The sequence below is a fragment of the Talpa occidentalis genome, unplaced genomic scaffold (assembly GCF_014898055.3).
Source record: "Talpa occidentalis isolate TD23 unplaced genomic scaffold, MPIMG_talOcc4v2.1 talOcc4.2, whole genome shotgun sequence".
NCBI classification, from domain to species: Eukaryota; Metazoa; Chordata; class Mammalia; order Eulipotyphla; family Talpidae; genus Talpa; species Talpa occidentalis.
In genome coordinates, this window is record NW_023602073.1 from 44084044 (window position 1) to 44097801 (window position 13758).

Here is a 13758-nt window from a genome sequence, read left to right on the forward strand (position 1 = left end):
CGCACAGTGACCGGCCATTGTGCATTCCTGCCAGCAGTGATGAGGCTCCTGTTGTCCACATCCTGGGCAACACCTGATATTTTGTGCAGGGTTTGCCTTTCCAGCCTCTCCTAGGTGTGATGGCGTCACTGTTGTTCTTTTTGTGTTTCCCTAATGACCTGTAATACTGAGCATCTGTTTATGTTTTTACTTGTCACTTCTTTGTGACGTGTCTACTAAGGTCTTTTGTCCATTTTTAAATTTAGGTACCATTGGTTTTCAATATTGTTTCTGTCTTTTTTAAAAAAAATTTGTTATTTCTTTCTGATCATTAAGTTTTAAGGGTTATTTTGTAAATTCTAGATACAAGTCCTTTATCAGAATCATGATTTACAAATATTTTCTCACAGTCTGTGTCCTGAACTCATGCAATGATGGGAAAACAAACATTATTGTCCATACAGAAGCATGGATATATATTTTTGAGATGAGAAATGATAAATTGCTAACTGGTTTTGAGCAGATACTGGCTGACTAAGGTGTTGGGGGACAGGAATAACTTATCTATGTGTATCCTTGAGTGTTATTTAAATGTTCTTGCATGTGCATAAAATAATGTTTTCAAATCATGTATTAAGACCAGAGTGCTACATTGGTTACAAGTGATGAGCCTGCACATTATAATATCTCAAAGTCATTGTTTCCCTGGGGGTTCACTCTGGTGTTGTACATTCTGTCAGTTTTAGACAAATGGATAATGATTTGTATCTATCATTATAATATCATGCAGAGTATTTCACCACTAAATATCTGCTGTGCTCCAAGGAATAAAAGCAAAGACAAACCAATGGAACCGCATCAAAAGCTTCTGCACAGTGAAGGAAACTACCATTAAAATGAGAAAGCAGCTTACCCAGTGGAAGAAAATATTTGCACAGCATCTGACAAACGGTTAAAATCCAAGCTCTACAAAGAACTCCAAAACAAGAAAACAAGCCAATCAGAACATGGGCTGAGGCACTAAATAGGCAGTCCTTCAGAGAAGGCAAACAGATGGCCAACAGGCATATGGATAAATGTTTGTCATTGTGTATCAGAAGGGAAATGACAAAACCACAATGAGGTACCACCTCACACCTGTGAGAATGACTCATCTCAGAATGTCCAGAAACAACAAGCATTGCAAGGGTGAAGATAAAGGAACCCCAGTACACCGTAGGTTGGAATGGAGATGGTCCAGGTCCTCTGGAAAATAGAATGGCGTTTCCTCAAAATATTCAAAATACATCTACCACATGATCAACCATTCCTCTCCTTGGTATTTATCCAAAGAGGGCAAAACACTAATTCCAAGGAATGTGCGCCTCCCACGCTCACCGGAGCGCTGTGTGCAATAACCAACCGTGGAAACAACTTAAGTGCCCAATGACAGATGAGTGGATAAGTAAGACGTGATATGTTCACAATGGAATACTGGATCGGTGAAAAAAAGATAAAATCTTGAATTTGCAACTACATGGATGGATGTGGAGGGGATGATGCTAAGTGAAATAAATCAGAAGGAGAAAGCCAAATCCTGGGTGATTTCACTCATATGTGGAATGTAAAGAAACCAAACAAGGACAGAAAAAGAACCAATCAAAGCAAAGTTAAGAACCCTGACTGCATAATAGAGACTGTAAGGGGAGTGGGGAGGGGGGAAGAGGGCCCAATGGACCATAGTGGAGGACAGTGGGTGCCTCAGCAGTATGATGTGGTAATGTATCTCTGAAGAGGTGTGACCCACACAGTGTGTAAACCAAAGTTGCCTCAATAAAAAAACACAATAATGAGGGGAAAGAAACTATCTTGAGCAAAAGAAAGATAGATTGTCTCCTCCATCCATCACTGACCTCAGGACTTTGCCTTCACCTCCTCACTGTCATGCAGGGTGAGGGGCTGGTTTCCCACAAGGGCAGAGGCAGGAGGTGCAGGGACTCCTGGGGCTGCTCAGACCCCGCTGAGTAGAGACACTGCAGAGAGGGCGGCTCTGAGGGGACCAGAGACAGAGGGTCAGAGTAACCCCAGTGCTGAGTGAGGGTCTGGTTCCAGGGAGAGGGGAGTGTGTGTGTGTATGTATGTGTGTGTGTGTGTGTGAGAAAGAGAGAGAGAGAGAGAGAGAGAGAGAGAGACAGGGAAGACAGGACACAGAAGACAATGGAAGGATAATCACACACCAAGCCCCAGCATAAATTAATTCAAATCCCACGCAGAGTAAAGAATGTCAGTACAACACCCCAGTAAATACAGTTCCATGAAGAAGCTGTTTTTGAGCAGGGCTTGAAAAAGCAGAACTGGAGAAAGGGAGGAAGTTTAGAACTGTTCTCGTGGTTAGAATGTAAGGAGCCTGGGTGGGAACCCCCTCCAGGCCTCCTGCTAGGATGTGGTGGCACCCCCACACCTTTCATCTCCCTCCCCCAGTCCCCAGCGTTCACTTCAAGCTCATCTCCTTTGGGGTCTCTGTAGAAAACCCACTGGTTGCAGAGTCAGGGAGCTCCAGCCTGGCAGCCCCTCTGTTTCCCAGGGGTCACTGCCTCCGTGGATACAGCTACTTTCTCTCTAGACCAGAGCTGGAGGGAGTCCCACAGGGGGAGGGAGGAGTGTGTGCCCTGCTGGCCTGGCCCAGGGGCAGGATTAGCCCAGGTCACCCCAGTTCCTGAGCTGAGCCTTTATCTAAGTCCAGGAAGGGAGGGAGAGATGGAGCAGGGTCTACCTCAGTTCCTGGAGGAAGGTTAAATTAGAGTGGGTGAAATTATTGTTTCTTGATTGTTTCCAGGGTTCTCCCCTCTCCCCAGGGTAACCCTTTCTGTGCAGCAGGGAGAGGATCTCAGATAAACCCAGGCTGGTTCCCCTACATCCCTCCCTACTATAGTGTTCAGAATGAATCTCCTTGGATTCATGGCCACACTGGAGGAGAACACAGAAAGATGTCTTACGCTATATTAGCACCAGGAGTGGAGGTCAGTTTTTTACTCTAAAAGTTCTTTTAGAGCCTCTCCGGTGGCGCAGTGGTTGAGTGCTGGGTTGCGAAGCTGCCCACAACCTCTGCAGCGCTGGTTCAATCCCTGGCCACTGGGCGAGGGTCCCACATGGTGCGCAGACCTCTCCTGCCGCCTGCTGCTCCCCTCAGCAGTGTACTTCATCACTCTGCCTGTTCTGTTCCCCGCTCTGGCTCTGGTGAATTCTCTCACCCTCCCGTGCTTCTGACTGTACCCAGTGCTTGTATAACTAAATAAATAAATAAATCTTTTAAAAAGTCATTTATTTTATTTTATTTTTAAAATTTAAGTTGTTGCTGTAATGATGCTGCACAATCAAAAAAAATCAGGAGAGGGAGAGTGTTGGCCTGAGTTTCTGGGAGCTTTCATTATTCTGTGCCTCAACCATTCTGTCTTTGCCTTGACTATTCTGTGCTTTTCACCCAGAATATGACCAGGGAAAGACTTAGCAAAGGAACCTCTCAGGGCAAAAGTCCTAGTTTGAGGATCGAAACATGTTGAAAACAGCACAGATGTTATGCTTAGAGTAGCAGAAACACCGAGGCTTCCCTTGACTGTCCCTGATTTCCCAGTTGGGGCTGGGACCAGATGGTTACTCAGCCCCCACACCCTTATACATTCCCCTGTGCCTGCTTGCTCCTTTGTTTTATCTTCGGCTTGATTCTAAATAAAAACGAGACTGCCCTTGGAGCTGGGCTGCACCTTCATGGTGTGGTCCCTCTAGGCGTCCCATTGCTCTGCACATGGCCTCTGAGTAATCCTTTTAGATCCCGCACCATACGCCATAACAAGACACGAGTTTAATGCAAACAACAAAAGACAGAAAACATCAAAATGAAAACCACTATTTGCATAGATTATCCAGTCTAACCCATGACCACTGTGTAAGTTGTGAGATATTATGATCCCCTTAACCTAAAACTATGAGGAATGAGACTCAGAAGCTCAGCCCAGGTCACACAGCAGGGAAAGGAGGTGGCAAAGTGGAGGTGATGACCAAGGCTGTGGGCCCTGTGAGTAGGGGACCCAGATCTCTGACACCCTCCCCCCCAACCCCCAACCCCTGCTGTGGAGCTGCAGTGAGGAAGGGTCTCAGAGCTGAGGAGGCTGAGGCCTCCGTGTGGTCAAAACCACTGGAAACATCCAGAGGGAGGGTTGGGTCCTCTTAGTGACGGGCGCCCACTTCCTGCCCAGGCAGCCATATGTGATTAAGTTGAATTTAAAAATTCCTCCTGATGTTGCTTTTGTGATGGAGGGAGACACCGGGAGAGAGGAGGTGATGACAGGCTGGGCCCTGAGACTGCTGCAGAAATGACCAGGTTCTGACCTCTAGGTTCAAACAGAATAAGGATAAATCTTCACATTATTATATTTGAATATTAATTATATGACAGGTGACCATCACTAGCACAGGAAAGGCAGACCATCACTTCTGCTTTTAGGGTTCTTTTGCAGGGAAAACAATCCCAATTATTGGCCTCTGTGGACCCAGCACAGCTGACCTGGTGACCCTGACAGGAACATGGCTTTCCCATAGCCTCTCCCAGGAACTTGCTCAGAAGTAGGTTAATTACCAGAGTCAGGGGTCCTGTCATATTAGCCCCACGTTGGCATCAGTGAAGGGACAGTTATGTCAGTCTCCCTGCATCACATCATGTGGCTCATGAGGATAGAAGGTCTGTGTTCCCCACGTGTCCCCGGACCTGCCCGCTGATGCCAGTAGGAGCCATGGCACGTGCTCAGGTCCTAATCACCGTCCATTTCCAGGCCTCCCTTAACCCCCGCGAGATTCCCTATCATCAAAGGAGTGGTTCTGAAACCTTAGTGCAGAAAATCTAGGATGACTGTTGAAAAGGCAGATTCCTGGATCATCCCTCAGAGAACCAGGTACAGCACCTCTGGGGCATATTTTGAGAATTTTCTTTCTGAGATGAGCTCCAGGTATTTGGGTATCACACATTAGGAATCATGATGCTAGAGCAGAGTTTCTGAATTCCTAGCAGGTAAGCAAATAAGAGAAGACCTGATCCTGTCATTCTGGGGCTGGTCCTGAAATCTATTCTCACAGACATGAAAGGTGTAACATAAAGATTAAGTTTTAGTCTACATCACTTTACCTTCTTTATGAAGGGATTCACCATATAACGTGTCTGAATTCCAGTGTCCAGATCCCCAACGGCCCGTCCATCAGCAGGTGCATCACAAGGCGTGAGTTTGAGCTCTGTGAGGGTCAGTGTGTGCTCCGGGCCCAGCCCTGTTCACCTGTCTGCGCCGTCTCAGCATCACAGGCCGTGGGCAGGTTCCCATCACGTCACAGGGGCTGCGTGCTCCTTGGATTTGCCAGGATGGAACCGATGAGCTGTCCCATTTGAATCAGTTTCATCATCAGGTGGCACATCTGTGCCCAGGCTGAGAGGACATGGTTTGAGTAGAGAACACAGGAGCACACCTTCTGCCACTGTCTCTTCCTGCTGTTGCAAGGCCAGGACCCTGGGTCCTGGCCTGGCCCTCAAGTGCACGTGCCATTTACATTTCAGGTGGGAGCTTTTTCTGCACTTTCCCTCTATCAGACTTTGACTCACAGAAGACCCCCTGAGATGAGAAGCCACATCTTTTTCTTTGGTGTGATATTGGTAATTAGTAGGGCTTGACAACCCAAAGCAGTCACATCGCAGAGAGCCTGTGCTCCTTCGAGGTGGAGGGAACCTTATTCAAACAGCTCAGGACCCATGAGTAATGGGGATTCTCACTATTGAGGCTAAAACCATCTGTCAGGTTGATGAGAGGCACTTGATTTCTTGATTTTGGGGAGGAGAGAGGACAAATTCAGAGATTGTTTCAGACTTTAGTGAACCAATTCCAAGGGCTCCTTTCAAATTTGACTATATTTCTGGTGACCTCATCAGATAATGCAGAAGCATCCTCAGTCTGTAGGTGCTGCTTCCAATTCCGCAGTGAGGCCAGAGGGACCGTTCTCCGTTGTGCTGGCCGTGCACGGTCAGTGGTTCCTGAGGAGGTTCTGTGCTTCCCAGACCCCAGGTCTAATCTCATGTTGATACAGGGCAGCAAGGGCCACTAAATTGTCCATGGACACTGCCCAAATAGTTCACCGTTCACTGAGTTCTTTACCTGCACGCACAATTGCAAGACTACTCAGGCTCAGGGAACAACAACAAAGGAATTTATTTAAGAAACCAGGGGAAAGCAAAGAGTTGCTCAGGCCAAAAATGGCCTTTATCTCACCCAAAGCAGTGTCCAATATCATTTATGGCAAAGACCTGTCAGTGAGACATGCCAGTGAAAAAGAAGGACCATTATTATATACTAATAATGAGTTGAATCCAGTCATTTGAAAACTCTATGTTAACATGTAATTTGCTGTATCCCCTCAGCTCCACAGCAACAGTGAAATGGTGGGAACACTTAATCTGTGGTAGACTGTGGCAGGCTGCGCCTCCCATGCTGTCTCTTGACAAGGTCCGGGCATTGGGGGAGACTCCTGAGAAGCGGGGAGTTCCTGTGCTCCCCCGAAGAGGGAAAGTTGTACTTCCCAGAAGAGGGGAGTTCTTGCACTTCCCAAAGAAGGTCTGAACTGGGGAGTCTCCATGGCAATGCCTGCTAATGCTCTCCTCTTTGTTCTTGGTTAATGCTAAAGTAAGTTAGTTATTAACTGGCATGTGAAAACCTAATTCGGACCCAGGTGACAATTGTCCTTATGCATGAACTATCACTAAAGAAGTAAAAATTGTTAAAGGTATAGTTAGGAAAGAAATGTTTCGGCCCTAAGAACTATGGAGAACAAGCTGCCCTGAACCAGCTGTGCTTGGAAACCATAGCCTATCCTGGGGGGTACCTGTTTGCGGCAACAATACATTTCCAGGTGTATGAGGTCAAATATTTGCAGTGTGGAGGTTAGGAATTTCTAGTTAAGAGTTAGACTTCAGTAGAACTTACGTAGATTTGATGAGTTGTCTTAGACCACTTTGAAGTAATTAATATATTAACCAAGTTAATTGAGTGCTAGGAGATAGATTGATTTTAGTAATTGAATATAGAATAGGAATTTTACACCCACTTTTGTAATTGGGAAAGTTTAATTGTTGCCAAATGTTGTGCTGTCTTGTATGATTGACCATGCTAGTAAATGAGCTGTACCTAGGAAACTAATTGTTTTAAGGTTACCAAAGAAATGGCCTACAGGTGTAAGGCCAAGGGAGTCTGAACACGATCATGAGAAAATATGTATTGATTGTCTTTGCTCTGCTTCAATGCTTACGCTGATGTAATCCCACCGCTCACCTTAAGGTATAAATAAAGACCCGCTGAGACCCTCAGCAGGAGATACTTGCACAAAATAAGGTGTCCATATCTTCCTCACTCCTACCTCACTCCACTTCCCCTCAGCCCTCCAAAAGAGAAAAACTTCGACTCCGTCCTCTCCTTTTTGAGATCCCCTACATGACTTCTAGCTGGAGCTGGTCTCCAGCAGTAGACCTAACAGTAAACATGATTCTCAGTAGACTCAATTCTTTAAAAAATCATAGGTGGTTCATTAGAGAATGATCATAGACAAAATTATAGTTCAGTGTTGCAAAGAGAAAAAAGGATTAAAAACACTACGATTTGTTGTAATCAGCAGAATAAGTTTGTTGGAAGATGCTGCTTTCTGGCCATGTGGTTGGATATATAAATGGTGTAAAAAAATAATAATCTGCAGAATCAAGTACAAGATCCATCTCAGACCCAGCAAACAGCAAAGGCTGGGGACCCAGTGATGGTGCAGGTGCAACAAGACACAAATTGGGGGACTCAGTCAGCAGGAGTCAGGCTTTGTGGTCAAATGAGTTCGATGCCAAACTAAAGAGGGTCAGTCCACCATTCAGCACTGCTAGGCCAGGAAGCCTGGGCTGATCTCAGCCCCAGTCAACTGTCAGGCACAGCCTGGAGGATCTCAAATTTTGGTTTTGAAGTTTGGCTTTATCTGACCCTTTGGTTTCTTTACGTCCATTTAAAAATGACATCACCGGTATTTGCCTTCCTCTTTTGACTTATTTCAATTAATGTAATCCCTCCCAGCTCCATCCATATTGCTGCTGATGGCATGAGTTTGTTTTTTGATCCCTGAATAGTGTTCTGTGTATAAACCACAGCTTCTTGATATCTCATCTGTTTTGGGGCATTTAGGTTGTTTCCATAGCGTGGCTATTACAAATAGTGCAGCAGTGATCATGGGAGTGCAAGTTTCCCTTCAAAGCAGTGTATTTGTGCATGTGGGTAGATACCTCGAAGTGGAATTGCTGGGTCTGATGACAGATGCACTTTTACTCTTTTAAGAAACTTTGATACTGTTTCTCATAAGGGTTGAACCAGTCTACATTTCCAAAACCAGTGTATTTCTCCATATCCTAGTCAGGACTTGTTTCTTCTGGTGTTTTTGATTTGAGCCATTCTCAAAGGTGTGATATGGTTTCTCATTGTGATTTAAACCAGGGGCTCCTAAAGTCACAAAATGGGGCCAGAAGAAATTCTGCATCACTCACTCAGTCCACACAAGATTGCTATGTCACACTGTGAAAGAAAATAACCATGAAAAATTTAGGTGACTAAGAGCTGACATTCTCAAAAGTCCACTGCATCCTCAGAATGTCCCCTCACAGCTTCCCCATAACCTGGGCCCATCCTTTCTGCCCCAGCCCCTCCCACCACAGGCCTCCAGGGTCTCACCTTTAGACGCTGAGAGACACATCAAAGCCCTGGGCACTGTTGCTGCCTGGGGGAGAACAAAACAAACAAACAAAAACAAACAACAACAACAAAAAAATCCCAAAACCTAGTCAGAGCCACAAGAGATAAGAATGAAGGAGGAACTTATGTGGGTGACTCCCCCACAGGTTCCATCTACATTATCCGGAAAAAGTAGAGTATTCTGGACCAAGTGTCTCTCTAGTACTGAATATGAAACCCAGGCGGGCCCCTCTCCCACCAGAAGGAGAGCCATGTTCTGACCATTACTACATTTCCCTCTTGGGGTATCAGTTAGAGGAGAGGTGGGAGGCCTCATGATCCCTCTTCCTTGTTGCTGAAGCACCTCCTTCCAGTACTGCAGGAATCTGCAGAGCCACATTAAGCATCTACTCTGCACACTGTGCCTGAGGCGTGCTGCCCTGCCCCAAGCTTCCCACTCCACGCGATGATCTGGGCCACTGTGTCCCTCATGGTCCAGAAGCACTGGTCCTTTCATGACGTAATAATCAGCGCAGTCGTACTGATCATACCTGCAGAGGAATGATCATACTGATCATTCATGACGTAATAATCAGCGCAGTCGTACTGATCATACCTGCAGCGCAGGTGTACTGATCATACCTGCAGAGGAAGCTCTGTCAGGTCCAACATCACAGTCACACAACCTCTGCATGGTGTGAGACCAGGAGCCTCCCCCTGGCCCCGTGTCAGCCCACCCACATCCCTCCCTCCTGGAAAAAACCTAAACTGAGGATGCAAACTCAAGGATGAAAGCCCTGCGGGTGCGGGAGGGTCCAACGGCTTCAGAGTGATGCTGGGTCTCCGAGATCATGGGAATGACCTAGAGCGCGACACGTACCAGGCTCACTCTGGCTGTAGTACCTGCGTGGGGAGTCTAGGAGCGCTAGGAATATCTGTGTGTTGTTGTCTTGGACCCGCCTGCGTCTCCTCGTCCGGACCCTCATGGCCCACCCATTCCACCCAGGGGCCCGCAGCTCCATCCTCGGAATCACGGCGTAGCTGTCTAACTGCGTGAACTGCATGTTTATGCATACCCCATGGTGACACGATGTAGAAAAGCGTCATGGAGGGGGAGCCTGAAGGCTGGGAGGGGGAGACCCGGTTAACCTTCCTCCCAGCACAGGTCTGGGGCCCCAGGGAGATGGGCCTGGAGGGGTTTGGAGTGGGAGAGGGTGGAGACAACTCATAAGATTGGACTAGAAGGGAGAAGGAGATTCAGGCCCTAGGTGGGGAAATTCAAGTGACCAGTGTGAGGCTGGGAGGGACAGAAAGGGACCCGGACAGGGCTGGCCAATGGGTGACAACTGGGTTGGCTGAGGAGACATGCCCTTCTGGGGGTCCTGTGGCTTAGTAAGGGCACAACTTGCTCCTCACTCCAGCAGCAGCTGTTTCCCTCTGGACACCGCACTCACCCACCCAGGTCTGGGTCAGCTCCAGGGACCCTGAGAGCAGCAGCACTAGGGTTAGGGGCCTCATGATCAGCACCCTCAAATTCTGGGGTCATTTGTTACAGAGCAGGGAGAAGGGTGCCCCAAAGCCCCCAAAACTGCCTGCTCTAAATAGGTTCTGCCATCCCCCGCATCAAGACAAAACATAAGACTTTTTAAAAAAAGGTTTATTTATGCATACAAGAGCTGGGGTTCAGGCTAGAGGTGCAGGGGTGGGAGTGGGGTGGCGGGGTGAGGGGGTGAGAAGATTCACCAGAGATACAGCAGGGAACAGAATAGGCAGGCTGACTGAAATACACTGCTGAGGGGAGCAGGGGGCGAGACAGGAGAGGTCTGTTGCACCGTGTGGGTTGCTTCCTGGCTGGGCATGGAACTTGTGCTGCAGAGGCTGTGGATTGCTTCATAGTGCAGTGCTTAACCCCTTGCACCACCAGGGAGGCCCCAAAACATAAGACTTTAATGAAAAGGAACTTTAATACAATTAGGGAACAATACAGAAAAGACAAAGAATATAGTTTCTAAATCCAGCACCCAAAGTTACCTGTCCCCTTATGGGTAAAAGTCCAGCCAAATGGGATTGGCCCAGAGCAAAGCCCCAAAGCAGGGACCCATAGAAAAGGATCAGAAACAACCAGACAAGGAGGAAAAGAGCAAAATCAAATCAAGATAAAAGCTGCCATTGTCTCTTCCCCACTGGTCTCTCACCCACATCTGTGTCACGCAGTCCACGACCAAAAGGCAAGTGCAGTTTCTTCACATGTTTCTCTGCTCCATGTGCTTCCTCCAGGGCTCCTTCTGGTTCTCCAACTGCATCCTTCCTTCCCTACTCTCATCTCTAGCTTCTTTTCCTTTCTGCTCCACCCTCCTTTGGGTGGGGCAGGGAACCTGGAACTTCCCTTTTTCCTGGACATCACTCTGTTACAATTTGACTCCAGTGGAGGTTGGTGGAGCCTTTACACCTGGGCATCATGGTGACATTGATTGCTTCTCTGGAACCCTGAGGTTCCAGAATGGGAAGTGAGAACTGGGGATGAGTCACAAAAATCCAGGAAGGAGGACTGGCACAGGTGGTGAGAGGAAGAAGTGAAAGTGAGTGGAGGATGGGATATACCCAACAGCAACCTTCCCACCCTAGACACAGCCCTGGAGGCTGAGACTATGAGACCACCACCAGGGGACCTGGAACTTTGCCTGCCCCCTCCTCTCCTGTATGGCAAGCTTTGTCACAGTGTCTCCTGAGTACAGGCCCAGGTGCTGATTCAGCGATTCTCAAACATTTTCCTTCCAGAATCTCTACAGTCTTACAAATTAGCCACAGCCCTGAGTATAATTTTGTTCACAAGGTTATAGCTATCCACTGAATAAAACTGCTTTTAATGATGTTACTATTTTATTTAGAGTAATATTAAAGCCAATGTACATTAACAGAAAGTGTTTTAAAGAAAAATAACTATTTCTGAAAATAATCAGGGCAATGAGAAGAATGGATCTTTTACATTTCATATTTTTGCAAATGTTTTTGTCTCATTAGAAGACAGATTTTCATTCACGCTTCCTTCTGCATGTAATCTTGTGAAGTCTATGAAAAATACACACAACCTCACAAAAATATGTAGACGTGGTTTTTTTAGATAATTGTGAATGTTCCGCTTTGATACTAAATTAAAACTATACAAGTAGTAGTTTCTTGAAGGTTATTTGCAAAGTGAAATCTGAAATATCATTGAATAATTTCATATTCTATTCCATTTCCATAGTCCTTTTTTACATATTGAATGGATTTTTTACAAATGTATGCATTTTTAAAAGAAATGCATTATTTCACTGTTACATATGTTATCATTGTTAATTGCAACAGAATCAAATTATCAAAAACTCATACCCATTTTTTTACATAAATATCAAAAGAAAATATTAGCGCTAGAAGTTGTCAAGTTAGTGATGGGACACAATTTTCCGTAATTTTTTTCTGACAGCTTATATTTTATCAAGGTAAAATTACTGTCAGTTGACGATCATCACTGATTTTCTTAAAGGATTAGACCAGGAAAGTGTGTGCCAATTAACCAATCTAAATATCCATAGTTTCTGTAAGTTATCCATTCACATAAACATGGCATTGCCTTTAAAAAAAAAAAAAGAAAGAGAACCTAATTCATCTCATACAATTACTTTCCTTGGAAAACAGTGCTTGGGAATGCTGCAGAAGTGCTGTGTGTACTTCCATGTCATCAATCAGATAATTTTTAATATGTGGATTTTCGGATGATTCAATTGTGAAGATAATTTTGACGCTTCAACCAGGACATTTCAAGTGAAACTAGCTTGAGTTTTTGTGTTGCAAGTAAGTGCTGGTGAAGAATTACTACTACTGCAGTTGGTACTACTGTTAGGGCAATTTCCCCCAAGAAATCAGACGGCACTCAGAGAGGTGGAGAGAGAGATTTAATTGTCACACTGGTGGGCTCAGTGGGATCGTCCCCCTAAGGGCTGAGCACCCAAGAGTAAAAATGGCAATATTTTATAGTTTGTATGCGGAAACTTGCCATCCCATCCATCATAGCATAAGCATTCTTTATTGTTCGGGAAGGGGGTCAAGGTGGTCATGGCTACCACCACGGACAAGCAGTGCAGACACCCAGCAACTTCTCCACTTCAGCAAGCAGCAGAATCAAGGCAGTAGACTCTCCCAAGCAGCAGCCTTGGGAAACCTCCTGCTTCACTATAAGCTCCATTTTATAAAGTTTTACCTCAACAAATGTCAAAATAGTGAAAAGGCAAATAGTGTCTAAGAGATGTTTTGAAAATACTTTTTTTTTTAAAGGTATTTTTTTTTTAAACTTTTTTTTTTTTTTAATAGAGGCATGTTTTTATTTATTTATTATATTTGTTTGTTTGTTTTGTTTATACATGCACTGGGTACAGTCAGAAGCGCGGGAGGGTGAGAGAATTCACCAGAGCCAGAGCGGGGAGCAGAGCAGGCAGAGGGACTGAAGTACACTGCTGAGGGGAGCAGCGGGCGGCAGGAGAGGTCTGCGCGCCATGTGGGACCCTCCTCCGGTGGCCGGGGAGCAGCCGGGGATCGAACCGGCGCCGCAGAGGCCGCAGGCAGCTTCGCAACCCAGCGCTCAACCGCTGCGCCACCGGGGAGGCCCTGTTTTGAAAATACTTTTGATCTCATGGATCCCATGAAACATTCTGGGTGACTTCAAGGGTTTCACAAACTACATTTTGGCAAATGCTTTTCTCAGTGAACCAGGGAGTATCTCCCAAGTGTTCTCTGCCTTTGCCTCCTCTTCACTTCCCAGCATCCCTCTCCCTGGCTGGCTCCTGCCTCCCCAAGCTGCCTCCCCTGCAGATACAATGGGGAGCAGAGAGAGGCCCGTGGAGATGTGGAGCCTGCACTGTCAGGAGAGATGGACACTGAGTAAAGGTGACAAAGACACGTGTAAACCCCACCTGAGCCCCGTGCTGGGAGGAAGGAGCAGGTTTATTGTGAAAGCAGAGAAGTAGGAGTGCTAACAGGT

At 46.2% G+C, this 13758-nt stretch overlaps 1 long non-coding RNA gene across 1 annotated transcript; it reads right to left on the reverse strand.

Moving 5' to 3' along the window:
* Positions 1–8046: 8046 nt before the first annotated feature.
* On the reverse strand, positions 8047–9057 carry LOC129146430 (uncharacterized). Its single transcript, XR_008553165.1, has 3 exons — positions 9024–9057; positions 8742–8787; positions 8047–8585 (listed from the first exon to the last, which is right to left on the reverse strand). It is a non-coding gene; the product is annotated as an uncharacterized LOC129146430 (long non-coding RNA).
* Between the last annotated feature and the right edge of the window lie 4701 nt (positions 9058–13758).